The 19,657-nt window shown below is 43.2% G+C and overlaps 1 long non-coding RNA gene across 1 annotated transcript in view; it reads right to left on the reverse strand.

Moving 5' to 3' along the window:
• Window positions 1–389: 389 nt before the first annotated feature.
• LOC140071008 (uncharacterized) overlaps window positions 390–19,657 on the reverse strand; it is a 50,906-nt gene continuing 31,638 nt past the window's right edge. Inside the window, exons 6-7 of the long non-coding RNA XR_011849028.1 lie at window positions 15,799–16,032; window positions 390–1,115 (exon numbers count right to left, since the gene is read on the reverse strand). This is a non-coding gene — a long non-coding RNA (uncharacterized lncRNA). The remainder of the gene's footprint in view (window positions 1,116–15,798; window positions 16,033–19,657) is intronic.

Below are 19,657 nucleotides of genomic sequence, written 5' to 3' on the forward strand. Positions count from 1 at the left end.
ATAAAACAATGGCACACAATAGGATGATTCATTATGTATTCATCAGTTTTCTGGCGGAGGAGGCACATGAATCTCCCCATCCTTGGCAGTTTTTGACTTACTCTGAACAGCATGCCCTGTCAAGATGGGGAGCGGAGGAGAAAAACTCCTCCACTTCCAATCTAGTCTATAGGTTGGAACTGGCAGAGTTTGTGCCCGTCTGCACAAGAGACCGGAACCTGCTAGTGACTACTATTGCAGGACCCCCAGTGGGGTGGGAAGGGATTTTAAGACTGTCATTCTAAATGGCAGTCTTAATGAATTCCCATGTGTGTAGTTCCTGGAGCGGCAAATAATTATTGTTTGTGGTCTGACTGTTATCATGGAGTGAGCCTCGCCCACATGCCAGTGACAATAGAAAAAAGACGTAATGTCAGCGAAAATAAACAGGGAATCTCATGGTAAATTTTCTTTAATGATAAATCCCCTCATACACATACAATTGAATGGGGGAAATGTAATAATTTTGTTGTGCAAGGTTTGTTTTTCGTGCCCGACTATAGTGGTGTTTTGCACTGTGATTTGATATTGTGGCGCACGGCTTTAATTTATTTGGCGCAATGCTGGCAGAACAAATTGACATCATAAATTACACACCGCATTCAGGAAAGGGTATAAGACTTGACAGACTTACTTTTGGCACGTCTAAATTGCTCCACAAAAAGGTCTGTCTAGGGAAAGAATTAATAGTGTTGGGAAAGAAATGCTGCGCCCAAAAAAAAAGGATGGAGGGTCAGAACGTTTTTTGTGGCACTGACACATAATAAATATGTTATATGAGTCCATTTCCCCCAAGACTTTTTACTACGCTATATCCAGCAATGAATATCCAAGTCTTGGCTGACCGGTGGTTCTCCTGATCTTGCACAGGAATTAAAATCTGGAAGTGTCTTCATCCACCATTGATACTATATATGGGGGGATGTCCTTCTCTGCAACACTTTTGGCACATACCTCAGTCATGAAGTCCACCGCTCCCCCTCCCTTGAAAGATGGCTTGTGGAGATGGCAAATTTATGAATAAAAAAAATATGCTGCCGTTCTTCTGGGAAGTGTCCTCATATCACTGGAAGATCCTGTCAAAATCAATGGGATTGGCTACAGCATACACTGACTGTATTGTCATATTGATATCTTTAAAACATGCAATAAAAACATGAATTAGCTCAAATCTAAGAATAAAACATACAAGAAATACAATACAAAAATGAATATCTGTGTAACATGATTATACATAGGGGGACATTGTGTATGGTGAAACCCCCCACCATCACTCCAGATACATCAAGAGGTTCCTGATGATTCCAGCAGACCATTGCTTACATCTACAATTGTACATCAGGCCCTACCTGGTGTAGAATTGCGCACATTTCCGCCCTCTAGTGAGCTCATCTATGGACAACCTACAGTTTGCTTATCGGTCAGGCATTGATGATGATGATGCCATCATCCACCTTCTACATCGAACTCTTTCTCACCTGGAGAAACCGGGGAACACTGTGAAAATAAGTCAGGGCTACTAAGAAACAAACAGGATCAGGCTAGAGTGGACCACCACCTCTCTAGTTGCATCCTAGACTACCTCACAAACCAACCTCAATATATGAGAACCCGGGACTGTGTGTCAGAAACTGTGATTAGTAGTACCGGTGCACTTTAAGGTACAGTTCTGGTTCCATTTCTCTTCACATTGTATACAGCAGACTTCAGGTACATTTCAACCAGCTGCTACCTCCAGAAGTTCTCTGATGACTCTGCTATAGTAGGCCCCCGGTGAGAACGACAGGGAGTACCAATAATTGATCCGGGAATTTGTAGATTAGAGCCAGCAAAACCACTTTAGAATTAGTGCTGGGAAGACCAAGGAGATGGTGGTGGACTTCCGTAAGCATAGTCCTCCTTCTCAACCAGTGGTTATCCAGGGGACAGATATTGAGGCAGAAAAGTACTTGGGTGTCCCCCTCAACAATAAACTGGAGTGAGCAGAGAATATAAATGTCACGGGTGCTCCGCGGGTACACCCGTGCTCCGCTGCGTGCCTGTTCCCGTCCCCCTGCCCGCACTTACCTCTCCTGGCTCCTGGCTGTGCTCCGGGTCCTGGCGTCTGGGCCGCACACCTCCTTCCCTGCAGGCCGCACTCTCCCGCTGCTAGGGTGCGTACGCGCGGACTTCTCAAGATTTACAGGGCCAGCGTCCTCCTGATTGATGCTGGCTAATCCTGCTCAGCCTTTATAATCCGGCACCTCTCTTCCTTCCTGGCCAGATCTTCAGCATTCTAATGGAACTTCCAAGGTTTCCACACCTCGCTTTCCACAGCGGTTCCTGTTGAAGTGATTGCACTTCAGCGTTTCCAGACGCTCCTGTCTTCCAGCGTTTCCAGACACCTCCGTGTTTCCCGTTTCCAACATTCCCATACGCTCCAGGTGTCTCCTGTCTCCAGACACTTCCTGCTGTGCCTTCCAGGCCTCCAGTCCAGCGGTGTCTGCAAGCTTTACCAGTGTTCCTCTGTGTTCCTGCTGTCATCCCAGGTTTGGACTGTTTCCTGTAACTTGGCCTCATACCATCCCCCGCGGTGGTCCAGAGGGTCCACTGGTCCACAGACTCCTCTCTCCGGACTCTTCCCATAGAGACTTTCCTCCCGGGTACCTCCTGCCAGATTCCAGAACTTCTGGGAGGGCGCACATGATGCTGGACATAAGGAATTCATGGGGTAAAGGGAGCGTTTTCGGAAGTCATTCCTCCCCGCTGTGATCAGGCTGTTCAAAAAACAAGGCCCAAACAGTAGTAAGCTGTGCCCCCACCTAACCAGTCCCAACTGGTCCCATCCACTGGCTGAATACCAAAACTGCCGATCATTGCTTGCCTTCTTTTTTTTGTCTTTTTATCCCTTTTTTCCTTTTATTCATTTATCCCTAATATTATTACTCTGTTTGTACTGCCCTCTCTGTACTCTCTCTGTTGCTGTAACGCTGTGAATTTCCACACTGTGCGAGTAATAAAGGATTATCTTATCTTATTACCAGCGACCATTCGGGTTTGAATGGTCACAGGGTATAGTAATGTGCACAGACGGAGGGCAGGAACGCCCCTTACCGGCCCACACTGGGGAAATTATTGCAATTCCTGGAGGTTCTCCAGCACTTATTTCAGAGATGGTACAACACCAAAAAGTCAAAGGTCTGCAACCCCCTCTCTACCTCTGACTGGGAGGTAGTAAACATTACCCATTTAACTCCACATTAAGGCACTTTAGTAAAGATACATAATCCTACCCGTAACATTAACCCCATAAACCATTTATAACTAAACATAACTAAGGAATGATGACACGAGGCTCCTGTTGGGCAGAAAAGGTCACAGCTATTTATTGCTGATAAACACAATTATTATTATTTTAATATTCTCAAAATCAACAGCAATCTCTGTTCGTTTCTTTGGAAACCATCGCTGCCGAAGTGGTTTGTTCATCCGGACTCCCGAACCACCACTTCGACTTCCGAAAAAATCCACATCAATTCTCTTTTCCGCCAGCTGTGACTTGAGATGATCACCGAAAACCATTATTACTTTAATACTCAAAATTAACCACAATCTCCGTCCGTCTCTTTGTAAACCATAGCTGCCCGAAGCGATTTGCTCAACCGGACTCCCGAATTAGCACTTCGACTTCCGGGCAAAATCCACATCAATTCTCATTTTCCGTCAGCTGTGACTTGAGATGATCTCCGAAAACAATTATTACTTAATACTTTTTAAAAAATTAACCACAATTTTCATCCATCTCTTTGTAAACCATCGCTGCCCGAAGCGGTTTGCTCAACCGGACTCCCGAATCAGCACTTCGACTTCCGGGCAAAATTCACATCGATTCTCATTTTCCATCAGCTGTGACTTGAGATGATCACTGAAAACCGAAAACATTAAAACACAAAAACCAAGTAACAGTAGGGAGGGAGGGAGGGACAGCTTGAAGATGGCGCGGGCAAGAGGAAGTGCAGGCCCAGTGCCTGCCCTATAAAGACTCAGCTATGGGAGGGGCAGAGCAGCAGCAGGGAGGAGAAAGGAAGCAAATACCACCCCTATTTAAAGTGCAAACGTCCCATGTAATAAATTGCAACACTAGGACACCCCCAGTCAGTGGGCACCCTCCTTATACAGTCGGGGGCACCCTTCAGACACAGAGCTTTTTACATGGAAGAGTTTCAAAAAGTCATGATACTTTATGAAAATCCTGTTTTGTTTGCAAACATTTTAAATATTTGTCATTACTGTTTTTTACTTATGTGTAAAATGTGTCAAATAATAACGTGTCCTTTTCACTGCTACAATAGACACTTACATGATTGCTGTCCAACCAAGGCAGCTGCATTTACATAGAGTTAATTGGGCATTATATAGACTCAAAAAGAACCTGCAGTGGATTAAAAGGTATTGTCCCTGGAGACCTGTATAACTTTTGCGTGTGGTGTTAATAGCAGCAGGACTGTGAAAATGCATTTATATTCCAAAATTGTAGCTCCACTTGAAGTACTGGGGAGCACTGTGTGAGGAAACTTCCTGTGCTGCAGTAAGATTACATGAGGCAGAGGGAGGGGAGAACAGCTCACCCACATTGTAACAGTTTGTGAATCTGCAGGGGCTCTGGTAACAGTCCCTCATTAGCATATTTGTAAAAGTTAATTTTAGAAGAAAAAAATTTTGTGCAATAATATTGAGGGCTGTAATTTAATTTTTTATAGGTTTTGTCCACAGAGCTATACAGGGGACTAGTGAGGGTGCCTGTGATCCCTCTGCTGCAAAATATGGCAAGACATTTTTGTCTGTGAGTTGATCCAGTGGGGCTTATTTAGTAAAGGTTGCAGATCGCACTTTCGTCGGTTTGTACACTGTTTTCGGGATTTGCGCAGCTTTGACAGGTATTTAACAGGGGTTTGCACTGGGATTGTGTCGCACGCGATCGGATTTTGACGCAGTTGTGCTGGTTTTCATGCGACAGAAATCGGGGACAGCCCAGCGGATGATCCGACTGATTCAGACTGAGCACGGGATTTAACTTTCAAATTGTGTCACAAGACATTGCACTTACATACACTGGGAAGAAGATGATGAACTCCAGCGGACCTGAGCGGGGAAGTGACACAGAATATCTGACGCACAATCTTAGTGAATCGCTGCACAGTGCATTATCGTCGGACAATGCACTTTCTGTGAACTCCTCGGACCGGGTAAGTGAATGTGCCCCACTGTGTCCATTTTTGTCTCCTTATTAAAACTGGAGTCAAGTTAGAAAGCAAGTGGCAGATTTCCAAGTGGAAGACCACCCCAAATTTTGCTGCGGAAAACGAAACCTTTTAAATGTCCACGACCACAGTTGTCAATGATCCCAGGCCCGGTCATCTCAGTACGGCGGCAGTGCACAGCTGACAACCATTGTGGGTAAAAAATGCTCGGCAGCGGCTCCAGTTGGGCTTTCGGAATAGAAACTTTTCCCTTTACAGGGTTTCATTTTCTTAGAAGCCCCATTGGCACAATCCATATGTGGCTCGTGATCTATGTGGCTTCCTTTACAATACTCTCGGTTTAATATGTGGAAGTAAAAACTTCCGTTACAAAACTTTGTGTAATCAGGTCATTTGTATGTGTTTAGTTTCCGAGTTTATTTTATTCTGTTACTTTTGTCCCCTCTAAGTTATTTCTCTCTGGTGGGCACATAAGGGGCATTTATACCTAAATTGTAAGGGGCACTATTACCATACTACTACTATTACCGTACACAAAGTGTAAAAATTTACAACTGTGATTAACCCTCCAGATCTGGTCATAGGGTAACGGTGACAGCTGCAATCATTTGGTGATAATCCAACGATACCTTGTTGCTTAGCAACATTTTCTAAATGGAGGGAATAAAATGCACAGAAAGGAGGAGGAACTATTACAGGGAAAGACTTGATCCCAGTAATCAGGAGGGGATACACCGTGAATAGGAACTGTACATCTCACTTTTATATTGATGCATTACACTAATCTTAAGCTAATGACCAGACTTCCTTCTTAACTATTACTAAGCAAAAGTCTGGACAAGACTTTCTAATGTTTAGTAAAAAAGGGAAACTATGGTTTTAGTTTGACATTTCTCCTTAAAGTTATATACAGTATATAAACATAAAGTTTGGTTCCCCGGAGTACCCTCCATCACCCCAACAACACAGCTAGTATCTAATTCGATAGGACAAGGAGAATTTCTGAGACACCTTTCTTGGTTTGAGCAGATAATGGGCTCCACTTCACCAGTGAGAAAATCTGGTGGGACTATGGCCCATATTGGAAAACAGTGCGTAATATGTGCCCTAATGCCCACCCACACTCATCTGCATTTGCTACTAACTGGGCTCTCCCTTAATCACTCTAGAGCTCTCTACCCTTATACTCTGCTCTCTCTACCCCTGTCTGGGAATTTAAAGGGAACCTGTCTTCAGGAAGGTCATTTTTATATGATGACAGGTTCCAATTGCCTCTGGCATGTTGATTTCAAGAATGCACTTGTGGTGCATCTAAATAGTCCCTGGGGTAGGAGCAGTTCAAATGGGGCGAGTCATCTTCTCCTCAAGTTCTCCTCCCCTCTTCCTCAGTGATTACCCTGCGCCTCCTTCAGCATGTCTCTACTTATTCAGATGCACCACAAAGGCATTTCAGAAATCAACTTTCAACAGGCTAATGGAACCATCTAAAAATGACCTTCCTGATGACAGATTCCCTTTAAAAATGGCTGGGAGGGGAATAAAAGCAATTAACCTCATATACTCACCTACTCTGGCGCTCCTGTTCACACACGCAGCCTGTCTCTCACAGTTTACTATTTGGTTATCTGTTTAGTTACATGAAAAGTTTAATAAAAAAGATTTCTGAAAAAAGTTGAATATAAAATACATCAAAGATGTTAATACAATAGAATATTATATGTAATATGGTGCATGTGGGCCTCTTCTCATCTTGAAAAGATTTATTTTAGGTTTACTCCTAATTATGTTGTTTAGTGTTCACCATTTAACCCCATAAGAGGCTTCAGGGGAATTACCGTACCTGGTTTCTACCTCCAGGAATAGGTTCTATTCAGTACCAGCTGACCCAGGAAGGTTGACACTGATGGACATGCGGTACATAACATAGCGGCTAAGTTGTGGTCAGTACACAATGTGGGGTCAGGGCAGGCAGTTTCTGTAATCTTGGTGATTGTTTAGTGCAGATGGCACAGGTTTATATTCAGGCCGGGGTGTCAACAAAGGTAATAGGAAATAATATAGAAGAATTACACAGAAACCAGCTAGCACCAGGAATCTTTTTTTTAATGCCTATAATAACCTACAGGTGATGGGGATTAGATGGGAGCATCCTTCAGATAAGGACTACAGCACGTGGGTAGAGAGTGGGTGCCAAAATGTGTGGTCACACAGCACAAGACATTGTACACAGAAGCGGATTATAATATAGGCGGTAAGTGGGGCCCAAGCCTTCTAGGGGGTCACTACATAGAAGGTAGTTATCTGAGAAGGACCTCGTCCCATGAAAACCTCTATGTCTGTTCATGCTTTCAATACACATGTACACAAGAGTCGTTTTAGATCCTTTGAAGTTCCCCCAAAGGTCCTGAAAGCAGGTAGAAGTGACGCATCCTCCATTCTCCAGGAATTTTGATTCTCTTACCATATGTAAGTAGTTATTCTAGACTTGCCTATGGCAGTCTTAACTCGCCCCTTATTATACATTATATAAGAGTTACAAATAATACTATAACATTACACATCACCCATTACTATGCTGCCTATACGGCTGAGTGTATGAGATAACTGTACACAGCTGTTCTCTCTGCTCACAGATAACATGGATGTTTTTACTAGACAGCGATATCACTTTACTTCTCCAGCAGACGCTGTGGGAGGTGCATTCAAAAGTTTCTACATGGGAGGCACAGAAAATGACACCCAATAGAAAACATCTACATTTTGTGCTATAAATACCCAACATGCGGTCCCCTACTTAAGGACACCCGACTTACAGACAACCCATAGTTACAGACAGACCCCTCTGACCTCTGATGAATCTTTCTGAATGCTTTACTATAGTCCCAGGCTGCAATGATCAGCTGTAAGGTGTCTGTAATGAAGCTTTATTGATAATCCTTGGTCCCATTACAGCAAAAAATGTTTGAACTCCAATTGTCACTGGGGCCAAATTTTTTTTTGTCTGGATCTACAATTATAAAATATACAGTTTCGATTTACATACAAATTCAACTTAAGAACAAACCTCTGGACCCTATCTTGTACGTAACCTGGGGACTGCCTGTATATACTTTCCTACAGGATAGAAGGGCATCTTTTAACTGAAAACCCTCCCAATAAATTTAGTTTTCCTCCATCTAAAGTGTACATAGTGAGAACTGCAAGTTATTTTATTTTTACTTAATATTGTTAGTATGATTGACACAGAAACATGTTTAAGAATTAAACAATTAAAAAAAAAAAACTTTCTAAAAACTTGGTTAAAAAGTTTGCTTTCTTGTGACACATTCCCTTTAGGTCCATTATTCCTCCTTCGAGTGGTATAACCTACATAGGCATTTGGATGTGTTTATGTGTGAATAGGCTCCTCTGGATTGTATAGGTTATAGGATACTTGCCTGTTGAAGCTTCTAAGATGAGGAATGTGACATCTGTATTGGCATCAGCCACTGTCCATGGTAGGCAGCTGAGGAGGCGTTGACTGTTTCCTAATGTCTGCTATAGTGTGAACATAGGTATAAGCTTGCTAAGCTTTTAGGATTGATCACATAAATATCCTGCACAGAGTGCCGGCTGTAGAAATGTCTTCTTAGTTGGCTCTGGTGCTACTGGACTTTCTTTTCCTGGTATCTTGACTTTGGCTTCTGTTCAGACTATTCTACTGTCTTGTGATTTGGTACTGCATTTGTCCTCGTAATTGTGATCTGGCTCTGTAGACTATTCATATCTGTTTGTACTGTCTTGTCTTTGCCCGTGTTTGTGCATTTTGTCACAGGGAGGGATCATCTTCTAGTTGTCTATCCACTGCCCAGGGTGGTCCAGGCAATAGGCAAGGACAGCTGGGAAGGGGATAAATCTCAAGGCCCACTGTCTCAGTCTGTGTACTCAGTGTGACTCATTTACTAAGGGCTTTGCACCGCACTTTTTTCGGACTGTGCACGTTCTTCTAGGCTAAAACGGCATGCACAGGTATTTAAGAAATGTCTGTGCTGCTATTGTATCACACGCTTTTGTGGTGCGGCTGCGCTTGCTTCCATGCGACACAGATTAGGGGGTATGCCGTTGGACAGTCCGACTGATTCGGACTGAGCACCGTATTTAACTTGCAAATTGTGTCGCACGTCCTATGTTAAAGGTGCACCACAAAAAACATGGTGAACTCTGTCGGACCAGTGCAGTGAAGCGACACATTCATGATTTCTGGCGCTCGTTCTTAGTGAATCGGTCGCATTAAGCATTATAGGCAATGCACTTTTAGTGAACTGTCCGACATTGTAAGTAAATGTGTCCCAATAGATGAGACAACTGCAGAGATGAAAATGAAAATCTACGGTAATTTATGTCTAAGTTAATAGCCCTGGCTTTACTAATAAATCTCAGCAGCGATTATAGTGAGCATAGCCACAGATTAATGGCAGCTTCCATCTTCATATTCCCCGTTTTAAAGCTCAAAATATGAAGAAACTGCATGACAAGCAGACCACATGTCTGGAAATTCTCCAGCATGGCCACAGAGAAAAGCTATTTTAAAACTGACATATTCCAGGAACTATTGTAGCATAAAATCAGCCTTTATGTACATACATATTATATATATATATATATATATATACATATAAATATATATATATATATATATATATATATATATATATATATATTTATGATCCTGACATTTTATAGGCAAGAACCCCTTCCCAATAAGGAGCCTCTACCAGTACTGTTAACAGACCCCCAGAGTACTGATGTACTGATGACTAACATAATCATTGATCATGAGCCAGGCAGCGCCATAAAGTCATCATACACCATCTGCACTAAATGAGAATCCATATTGGGTGGCCATTTACATTTTAACTGATTATGGGGGCTATATACCATGTATCATGACAATTATTGAGGGCACTATAAATAGCTTATAGTGGGGTTCACTGTTTCTCTAATAATTAATTATGGGGGTCTATTTATATTATAGTTATATTATAGTTATAGTTATCTATTGAGGGCACTATAGATAACTTATAGTGGGGGGGGGCACTGTTTCTCTAATAATTATGGGAGTCTATTTATATTATTACTATTTTTATGGAGGATGGATGGATATATATATGGTTGTGCTAATTTTGCCAAATTTTTCTGGCATAGGACCAAAAAAATTCCCTATTGGAATGGTGGCAAATAGAGATGAGCGAGCACTAAAATGCTCGGGTGCTCGTTATTCAAGACGAACTTTTCCCGATGCTCGAGTGCTCGTCTTGAATAACAAGCCCCATTGAAGTCAATGGGAGACTCGAGCATTTTTCAAGGGGACCAAGGCTCTGCACAGGGAAGCTTGGCCAAACACCTGGGAACCTCAGAAAAGGATGGAAGCACCACGGAAATGGACAGGAAACAGCAGGGGCAGCATGCATGGATGCCTCTGAGGCTGCTTAATCGTACCATTATGCCAAAATTATGGGCAACAGCATGGCCATGACAGAGTGACCGAATGAGGCTAGATAGCATCTAAAACATCCAATAATTGGCCCTGACACTATAGGGGACGGCATGCAGAGGCAGCGGCAGCAGGCTAGAGAGTGTCATGGCGACATACCCTAAATGGACTCAGGCTTCAAACCAATGGGTGGCAGAGAGGAACCAAAGGAGGTGAGCAAGAAGCGCTGAAATGATTTCCTATGTGAACAAAAGGTTGACGGTATATTTAGTCGATAACACAGCATGGTGGCGACATAGTGACCAAGTTCCATAACGTATCTGGTGAAACACCCGAAAAATGAGCCTGACACAGCTCTTTTGATAAGGGGACGACATGTGGAGGCAGCCATGGAGACGACTTCCATGATTAAGAGCGACAGTATGGGGCATCCATATTGCGCTGCTATGATTGCAACTTCAGGTCTCCAGCATGGCGGCGACAGATGGGCCGAGTTCCACTATGTATCTGGTGAAACACCTGAAAATTCTGCCTGACACAGCTCGTTTGATAAGGGGATGATGTGGATGCAGCTATGGTGATGACGTGTAGAGGTAGCAATGGAAACAACGTGTGGAGGCAGCTAAAAGGACGACGGGTGGAGGCTGCTATGGAGACAATTTAATTTGGATAGTGCCTGTATGTGACAGTCCAAAAAAGTTTTCAAACCAGAGGAGCAGGTAGGTGGTCCTCCAGAAAAATTAAATAGATTGAGTGCCTGTATGTGGCAGTCCAAAAAAGTTTTCAAACCAGAGGAGCAGGTAGGTGGTCCTCCAGAAAAATTAAATAGATTGAGTGCCTGTATGTGGCACTCCCAAAAATTGTTTAAAACAGAGGACCGGGTAGGTGGCCCTCCAGAAAAATTTAATACATAGAGTACTATAGCTAGGGCCAGTTGGCCCTGGCAAAAAATAGCCAGTTTCCTCTGCTTTAGTGTACAAAGAGGAGGAGAAGGAGGAAAATGAGGAGGAGGAGTGCATAAATTATTCAGGTTGAGCTTCCTTCACCTGGTGGAGAATGGAAATCCTGAGAAATCAAGGCTTTATTCATCTTGATAAGCGTCAGCCTGTCAGCGCTGTCATCAGTGATGATGCCACCAGCTGCACTGAAAACCCGCTCGGACAGCACGCTAGCGGCAGGGCAGGCAAGAACCTCCAAGGCGTACAGCGCCAGTTCGTGCCACATGTCCAGCTTTGAAACCCAGTAGTTGTAGGGAGCTGTGTGATCACTTAGGATGATGGTATGGTCAGCTACGTACTCCCTCACCATCTTTCTGTAAAGATCAGCCCTACTCTGCCGAGACTGGGGACAGATGACAGTGTCTTGCTGGGGTGACATAAAGCTGGCAAAAGCCTTGTAAAGCGTACCCTTGCCAGTGCTGGACAAGCTGCCTGCTCGCCTACTCTCCCTCGCTACTTGTCCCGCAGAACTACGCACTCTGCCGCTAGCGCTGTCAGAAGGGAAATACTGTTTCAGCTTGTGCACCAGGGCCTGCTGGTATTCATGCATTCTCACACTCCTTTCCTCTCCAGGGATGAGAGTGGAAAGATTTTGCTTGTACTGTGGGTCCAGGAGAGTGAATACCCAGTAATCGGTGCTGGAATAAATTCTTTGAACGCGAGGGTCACGGGATAGGCAGCCTAGCATGAAATCTGCCATATGCGCCAGAGTACCAACGCGCAAGAATTCACTCCCCTCACTGGCCTGACTCTCCATTTCCTCCTCCTCCAACTCCTCTTCTTCTGCCCTGAACAGTGAAGGACTGAACAATGCTCCCCTCTTCTGTCTCGCCAACATTCTCCTCCTCTTCCTCCTCATCCTCCTCCACCTCCACCTCCTCCGATATGCGCTGAGAAACAGACCTAAGGGTGCTTTGGCTATCAACAAGGGAATCTTCTTCCCCCGTCTCTTGTGACAAGCGCAAAGCTTCCGACTTCATGCTGACCAGAGAGTTTTTCAACAGGCCAAGCAGCGGGATGGTGAGGCTGATAATGGCGGCATCGCCACTGACCATCTGTGTTGACTCCTCAAAGTTACTCAGCACCTGACAGATATCAGACATCCACGTCCACTCCTCATTGTAGACTTGAGGAAGCTGACTGACCTGACTACCAGTTCTGGTGGAAGTTGACATCTGGCAGTCCACAATCGCTCTGCGCTGCTGGTAAACTCTGGATAACATGGTTAATGTTGAATTCATATAACGCTATTGTAGGTCTAAGTAAGCCGTTGGGGTTCTCCTATGGCTATTTTGTAGCCTAAATGAAAGCACACTGCTTTGCAAGATGAGTTTGAGCTATAAAATGAAATAAAGGTAAAAAAAAAAAAAAAAATCAGCAGACTCTGCCTAATTCAAATCAAACCCCTAATAAATTGTCCCACTTTGGTGTTTGAGGTGGATATGTGTGTCACTAAGAGCTAAACACAACGGTCGCAAGTCTCCCTGCAAATTCCGCACAATATGGTACTAGCTGCACTACTAGTGCCAGCAAGCCCAGCCACAAGCAAACAAAAAAAAAATATATAACGCTATTGTAGCCCTAAGAAGGGCTGTTGGGTTCTTGTAGAATCACTCCTGCCTAACACTATTCTAATAGAACACCCTAACGCTTTCCCTGACCAGCAGCAGCTCTCTCCCTAGCGGCATCCAGACACAGAATGATCCGAGCAGCGCGGGCAGCGGCTAGTCTATCCCAGGGTCACCTGATCTGGCCAGCCAACCACTGCTATCGACGTGTAAGGGTACCACGTCATGCTGGGTGGAGTGCAGAGTCTCCTGGCTTGTGATTGGCTCTGTTTCTGGCCGCCAAAAATCACAACGGCGGGAGATGCCATTTTCTCGAGCTGGCGAAATACTCGTCCGAGCAACGAGCAGTTTCGAGTACACTAATGCTCGAACGAGCATCAAGCTCGGACGAGTGTGTTCGCTCATCTCTAGTGGCGAACCTATGGCCCTGGTGCCAGAGGTGGCACTCAGAGCCCTTTCTGTAGGCACCCAGGCCTTCACCCCAGCATAGAGTTTGTCAGATAGGACTCAAGGCTTCTTCCTGCGGTCCAAGACAGCCCAGGATGTGCCATGTTCAGCGCTATTTTATAGTGACATCCTTGGCTGCCAGGACTACAAGGGGATCCAGAAGGTGTGGATAGAGATGGATTGTCATCAGAGTTCCTGCTCTGGGTCTCCTGATTCTTCCTCTTCAGGGAACCCTGGCGGGAAGCTACAATCAAAATTTCTCCATCATCTTTCCATTGTATTGGTGTCCTCAGGATGTCAATACAATTGAAACCTGTGATACAGCAGGGATCAATAAATGACTGCTTAAATCGCCATGTCAGGTGGGTTTTGGTTGTAGTTTGGGCACTCTGTCTCTAAAAGGTTCGCCATCAGTGCCCTATAGCAGAGCAGCATCACCTTGTACAAATCTTGAAGCATGGGGGGCACCTTGTGGGTCCCCCCATCCTTAAAGGGCTTGTTGGGAAAGGTGGAATCATAAAAGGGTAAAACCCGTTTGTGATATAATGTCATGGGCTAAGTTCAGCCTCAGTATCTGATACAGTCCATACATAAAAGAGTAGCTGTTTCTTGTGAAAAGAAAATGCATAAATGTATTTCTTATTTAAGACTCACTTAGAACTTACAACAATGTTATAGTAAAAATATATATCTGAAAAAGTCCCAGTTTATTTTCACCATCAATGGCTTTTGCAAACTACCGCAATACAAAAAAAACATCTAACCAGTTTCCCATCCTTCATCCTCTAACTTCCTAATTCTGACAAAATGTATACCACATGCACAATTATTATGCAAGAAATCCATAAATTACAAATGCTTTGAATTTTAGATGTTTGCCCAGATTAGTACTGTATTTTGTGAAGGCGCACAAAAAAATCCTTTGGTTTTCTCAGAAATCAAAGGTGCGCCTTATAGTCCAGTGCGCCTTATATATGAACCCTACTTACAGACAACAGCTGCCTTGAACTGTGCACAGGTATGCCACCTGCTGGTCATTCATCCTTATAATCCGGTGTGCCTTATATATGAATTTAGACGTTTTAGCAGGCATTTATTGATGGTGCGCCTTATAGTCCAAAAAATACGGTATTTAAAATATATTTAGTTCAGTTTAGCCCTTTTGTATATATTAGAGATATTCATCCTCTATATCTTAGCTTAAGCAGACTCATTGAGAGATTAAATCCACCTCGTCTCTGCTAACAGAGCCAACAACTTTACTCTAGTGTGACGTGCGTGACTACCATGTTCCTCAGGAGGCTGCCTCTCATGCGTGCCTAGCAGAACGCTATTTATTTGTTGAAATGTATTTGCTAGTATTTGTACAGACTGTTGACTAGACAGGTAGACTGGTGAAATCTGGGGTCAACCATTAAAGGGAACCTGTCACCACATTTTCACAAATACAGCTGGTAACAATTTTCCATAGAGCCCTACCAACTAAATGATACCAGGGGTATAACTACAGTGGTCGCAGCCATAGTAGCTGCTGTGGGGCCCACCGTGTCAGGGGACCCTATCATCCAACCTGATACAACTGACATACAACTGCAAGACAAAGTGGAGGTGGCCTCCTCGGCCGAATTCAGCGGCTCTGCCATCCAGCACTTTATGTCATGTGAACAGGGTGTCATGTGATCTAAGGTTCTTTACCCCCAAACATTTGCAAAATATGCATCATGTATTTATCTGATCACATTAGATCACAGCCATTCTGGACTTCTAGTTCTCCCCATGCCTTTCATGGAGGCATGCTGTGATTTCATGTGATCAGATACATACATTGGGTAGATTTTGCAAATGTTAAGGCCTAAAGGACCTTAGATGGTTACATGACATTTGGTACAGAATGATGTAACAGAACTCTCTCTCAATGTTCTAGCAAGGAACTATATAAAACATTTGACATAGTATTTACTAAAGAGCTGTAAATGTCTGTAGTTAAATATTGTTTTTTTTTTTATTAAAGTGAACAAAAATAAGCAAATTACCTTTCCTCATCCCCCCACAGCAGCCCTGCTTACTCCACAGGTGCTGCTGTGTGTAGCTATGAAGCCGGCAGATGTAGTGGATGGCTCCCTGCATTCAACTATATCTATCTCCTGAAGATTTGAATGAGAGTTCAGTCTGGAACATGCCTCTCAGGACAGCGAGACAGACCCTGAAATCCAGGACAGTCCTGCTGAATCCAAAATGGTTGGGTGGTCTTGGTTCTTTCAATAACACTACCAATGAAAAAAAAACTTTAATAAAAAACATTACGAAGAAGTTTCTTTTGCAAATAATTTTTATTATTTGTCTGCTAGCAATAAAATGAGAAAATGGAAAAATATGGATGAATACAATTAATGAACTAAATGAACCAAACTAAAAACATCACATGTCATAAAAACACAGCAAGAATGTTATAATATGCAAAGCTCTGGCAAATAAGGAAAAGCAGATGTGCAAAATATGACCTGTCCCCCTGTCCTCAGCTACAGGACTGCTCCTAAAGGTGGCACATCATGCACCTTGTATCTAACCTAATCTACTCACCCTGTCCCTAGCACTATCTCTGTAGGGGATTGATGTGACTGGTTCTTTGCCATCAATGCCCAAAAGTAAATATGAGCCTCAACTGGAGGTAAAACTTCTGGCCAACTGCTCCCCACATTGATGGTCTATTCTGAGGAAAAGTCATATACATCAATTCCTTGAAAAAATTCCTTCCAGTTGTAAACTGTGAGAGAGGAAGAAAATATGTGGCTCCCATATAGTATAATGCCCCCTTCCTTTAGTCTCTACCTTCCATACCCCCCCCCCCCCTTATAAAGTCCCATTTTATGTAGCAATTTGTGCTTAAATTATTCCCTATATTGCCCCCATTTGAAATTCACACTTTTCTGTAGCCCCTCCCAAACCTATGCCCCCTTCCTTTCACACCTACATATAATAGGCCCCATGTGTGTAGCCCATCCCTGTCCCGTTTTACATTAAAATTTAAAAATAAAAAATACCAAGAAAATACTATATTAATGTATAGTACATCTATACCCCTGACAGTGTCCCTAGTGCGGTACCTATAGGTGATTGAAATGACTGGTCCTCCACTGTAGATGCCTAGAACTGAATAGTAGATGTGGCTAATATAACAACTGCCAACCATCTGCTCTCAACTCAACCGATCGGACCTAAAGCCATCAACATAAAATACAACATAAAAAAAAAATGTCTTTCTGCTTTCATTACTGTGAAAGAGGGGGATAAAATGTGGAATAGTATAATGTCCTGCTTCATATTGTAAACCATAGCATGTATATAACATATAGGTGATGTGTATATGCTGTATCTGTGATGTGTATTAGCTGTATGTGTATACAGTGCATGGTATGTGTATATATGTATCCTTTCCCCTTTACCCTTTTTTACAGTGTCCTCTACTAATATTCTCTAAATTCCCAACTTATTCCGCATTTTTTACACCCCCACTTATAATTTCCCCTAATAATAAAGATGTATATGTAACCCTCTCCCACCTTTGCTTTATTTTTTTTTACATATAAATAAAAAAATGTATATGGCTGGTATGAGCTGCAACATTTCTCATTTCTCGCTCTCCACCTTCAAAAATCCATAACTTTTTTCATTTTTCCATGTACAGACCTGTGTGAGGGCTTATTTTGTGCGTAACAAATTTTACTTTCCCGTGATGTTATTTATTATTACTTGCTGTGTACTGGAAAGCAGGAAAAAAATTCCAAATGTGACTTTCACTCTGCGTTCCAAATAACACCTCAGCTTTATTCTTTGGTTCGGTTCAATTTGATACCGAATTTATATCGTTTTTTTCCGTTTTAAAACATTTTCAAAAATTAAACGTATGTGTATGAAAAAGGAAAAAAAAATGTTGCCATCTTCTGACGCTAATAACTTTTTCATACTTTGGTGTACGGATCTGTGTGATATGTCATTTTTTGCGAAATGAGCCGACGTTTTCATTGCTACAATTTTGAGGACTGTGCGACATTTTGATCACTTTTCATTACATTTTTTATGTCATTTAAAAAGGTGTAAAAGTCGCATTTCGGACATTTGGGCGCCATTTCCTGTCTCGGAGGTCACCGCCGCCTATAACCGTTTTTATATTTTGATAGATCAGGCATTTTGGGACCCGGCGATACCTAATGTGTTTGTGATTTTTACTGTTTATTATGTTTTATATCAGTTCTAGGGAAATGGGGGTGATTTGAATTTTTAATATTTTATAAATTTTTTACATTATTTTAACTTTTTTTTCTTTTTTTTCACTATTTCTTAGACCCTCTAGGGTACATTAACCCTAGATGGTCAGATCGTTCCTACCATATACTGCAATACTGCTATAATCACAGTATATAGCATTTCTGCACAGTATAGGATACAATCACTTACCCGGGCAAGTGCCGGGGCCCCAGAGGTCTCAGAGGGGCCCACAGCTCACACTGGTAAGATAAGCATAATCAATTACATCGGCATGCTCATTGCCGATGTAATTGAGAGAAGCACCTTATTCACACTGCCGACGCGTCTGACAGGGGGCGGCACCGCAAGCGGACCCCCACAGAACATAATTGCATCGGCGTCGCCGATGTATTTCTGCCGCACAGCGCCTATTGCTGTGCAGGACGCTGGACGTGATGACTTCACGCCGCCAGCGTCCCTGCTGCTGCACAGTAGACGCTGTGCTGAAGATGTGGCAGAAGAGCGTCGAGCCCCAGAAGAGATGAAGAAGAAATCGCATGCAGCCCTTGAGGTAAGTTAACGTTTATTTATTTTTCCTGGCCACTAATAATGTGTATTTAATTAATTAATGGAGGCTGGGAAGGGGGTATATATTAATTAATGAAGCCTCAAGGGGGTGTAAATTAATTAATGGAGCCTGGGGGGTCTATATTAATGAATTAATGGATCCCGGGGGGTATATATTAATTAATGGAGCCTCAAGGGAGTGTATATTAATTAATGGACCCTGGGAGGGTATATATTAATGAATAGAGCCTGGGGGGATATATTAATTAATGAATTGAGCCCGGGGAGTATATATCAATTAATTAATGTAGCATGGGGGGTATATATTTATTAATGGAGCCTCAAGGGGGTGTATATTAATTAATTAATGGAGCCTGTGGGGTATATATTAATGAATGGAGCCTGGGGGGTGTATATTAATGAATGGAGCCTGGGGGGTATATATTAATTAATTAATGGAGCCTGGGGGTACATATTAATTAATGGAGCCTGGGGGGGGGGGGGGGTTACATATTAATTAATGGAGCCTGGGGGGCTTTATATTCTTAATAAATGAAGCCTGGGGTGCTGTATACTGATGGACCTGTATATGGGCTGTATATACGTGATTAATGGAGTCGTGGTGGGGGGTAGTTGTATATTAATATTTGTATCTTAAGATTCTGCGTTTTTAATGCCACCACATTTCACTCCTAAGGGGCCCACTGAGGCTCTGTCGCCCAGGGGCCCACTGAAACCTGGAGCCGGCCCTGGATACAATGAGCCACTGGCTCATTGTAATGAATATGAAGAAACCATTCGGCCTCGGGTCCGACGGGGGAGCGACGATCGGAGGATACATGCTGGCGCCCATGCGCCGTCATGCTTTCAGTGCCGCCGGTGACTTTGCTGGCGGCAGAGAAAAGGTTAACACCAGCAATCAGTGCAAGCACCGACCGCTGGTGGAAGCGATGGGTCTTTGTTGCAATATGCAGCAAAGCCCATCTCTGCATGAAGAGGGCTCAGCCTGTGAGCCCTCTTCATACACCCTTCATAGCTCTGAGGCGGATATATCCGTTGCAGAGCGTGAAGGGGTTAAAT

This window comes from Engystomops pustulosus, chromosome 7, assembly GCF_040894005.1.
Source record: "Engystomops pustulosus chromosome 7, aEngPut4.maternal, whole genome shotgun sequence".
Taxonomy (NCBI): Eukaryota; Metazoa; Chordata; class Amphibia; order Anura; family Leptodactylidae; genus Engystomops; species Engystomops pustulosus.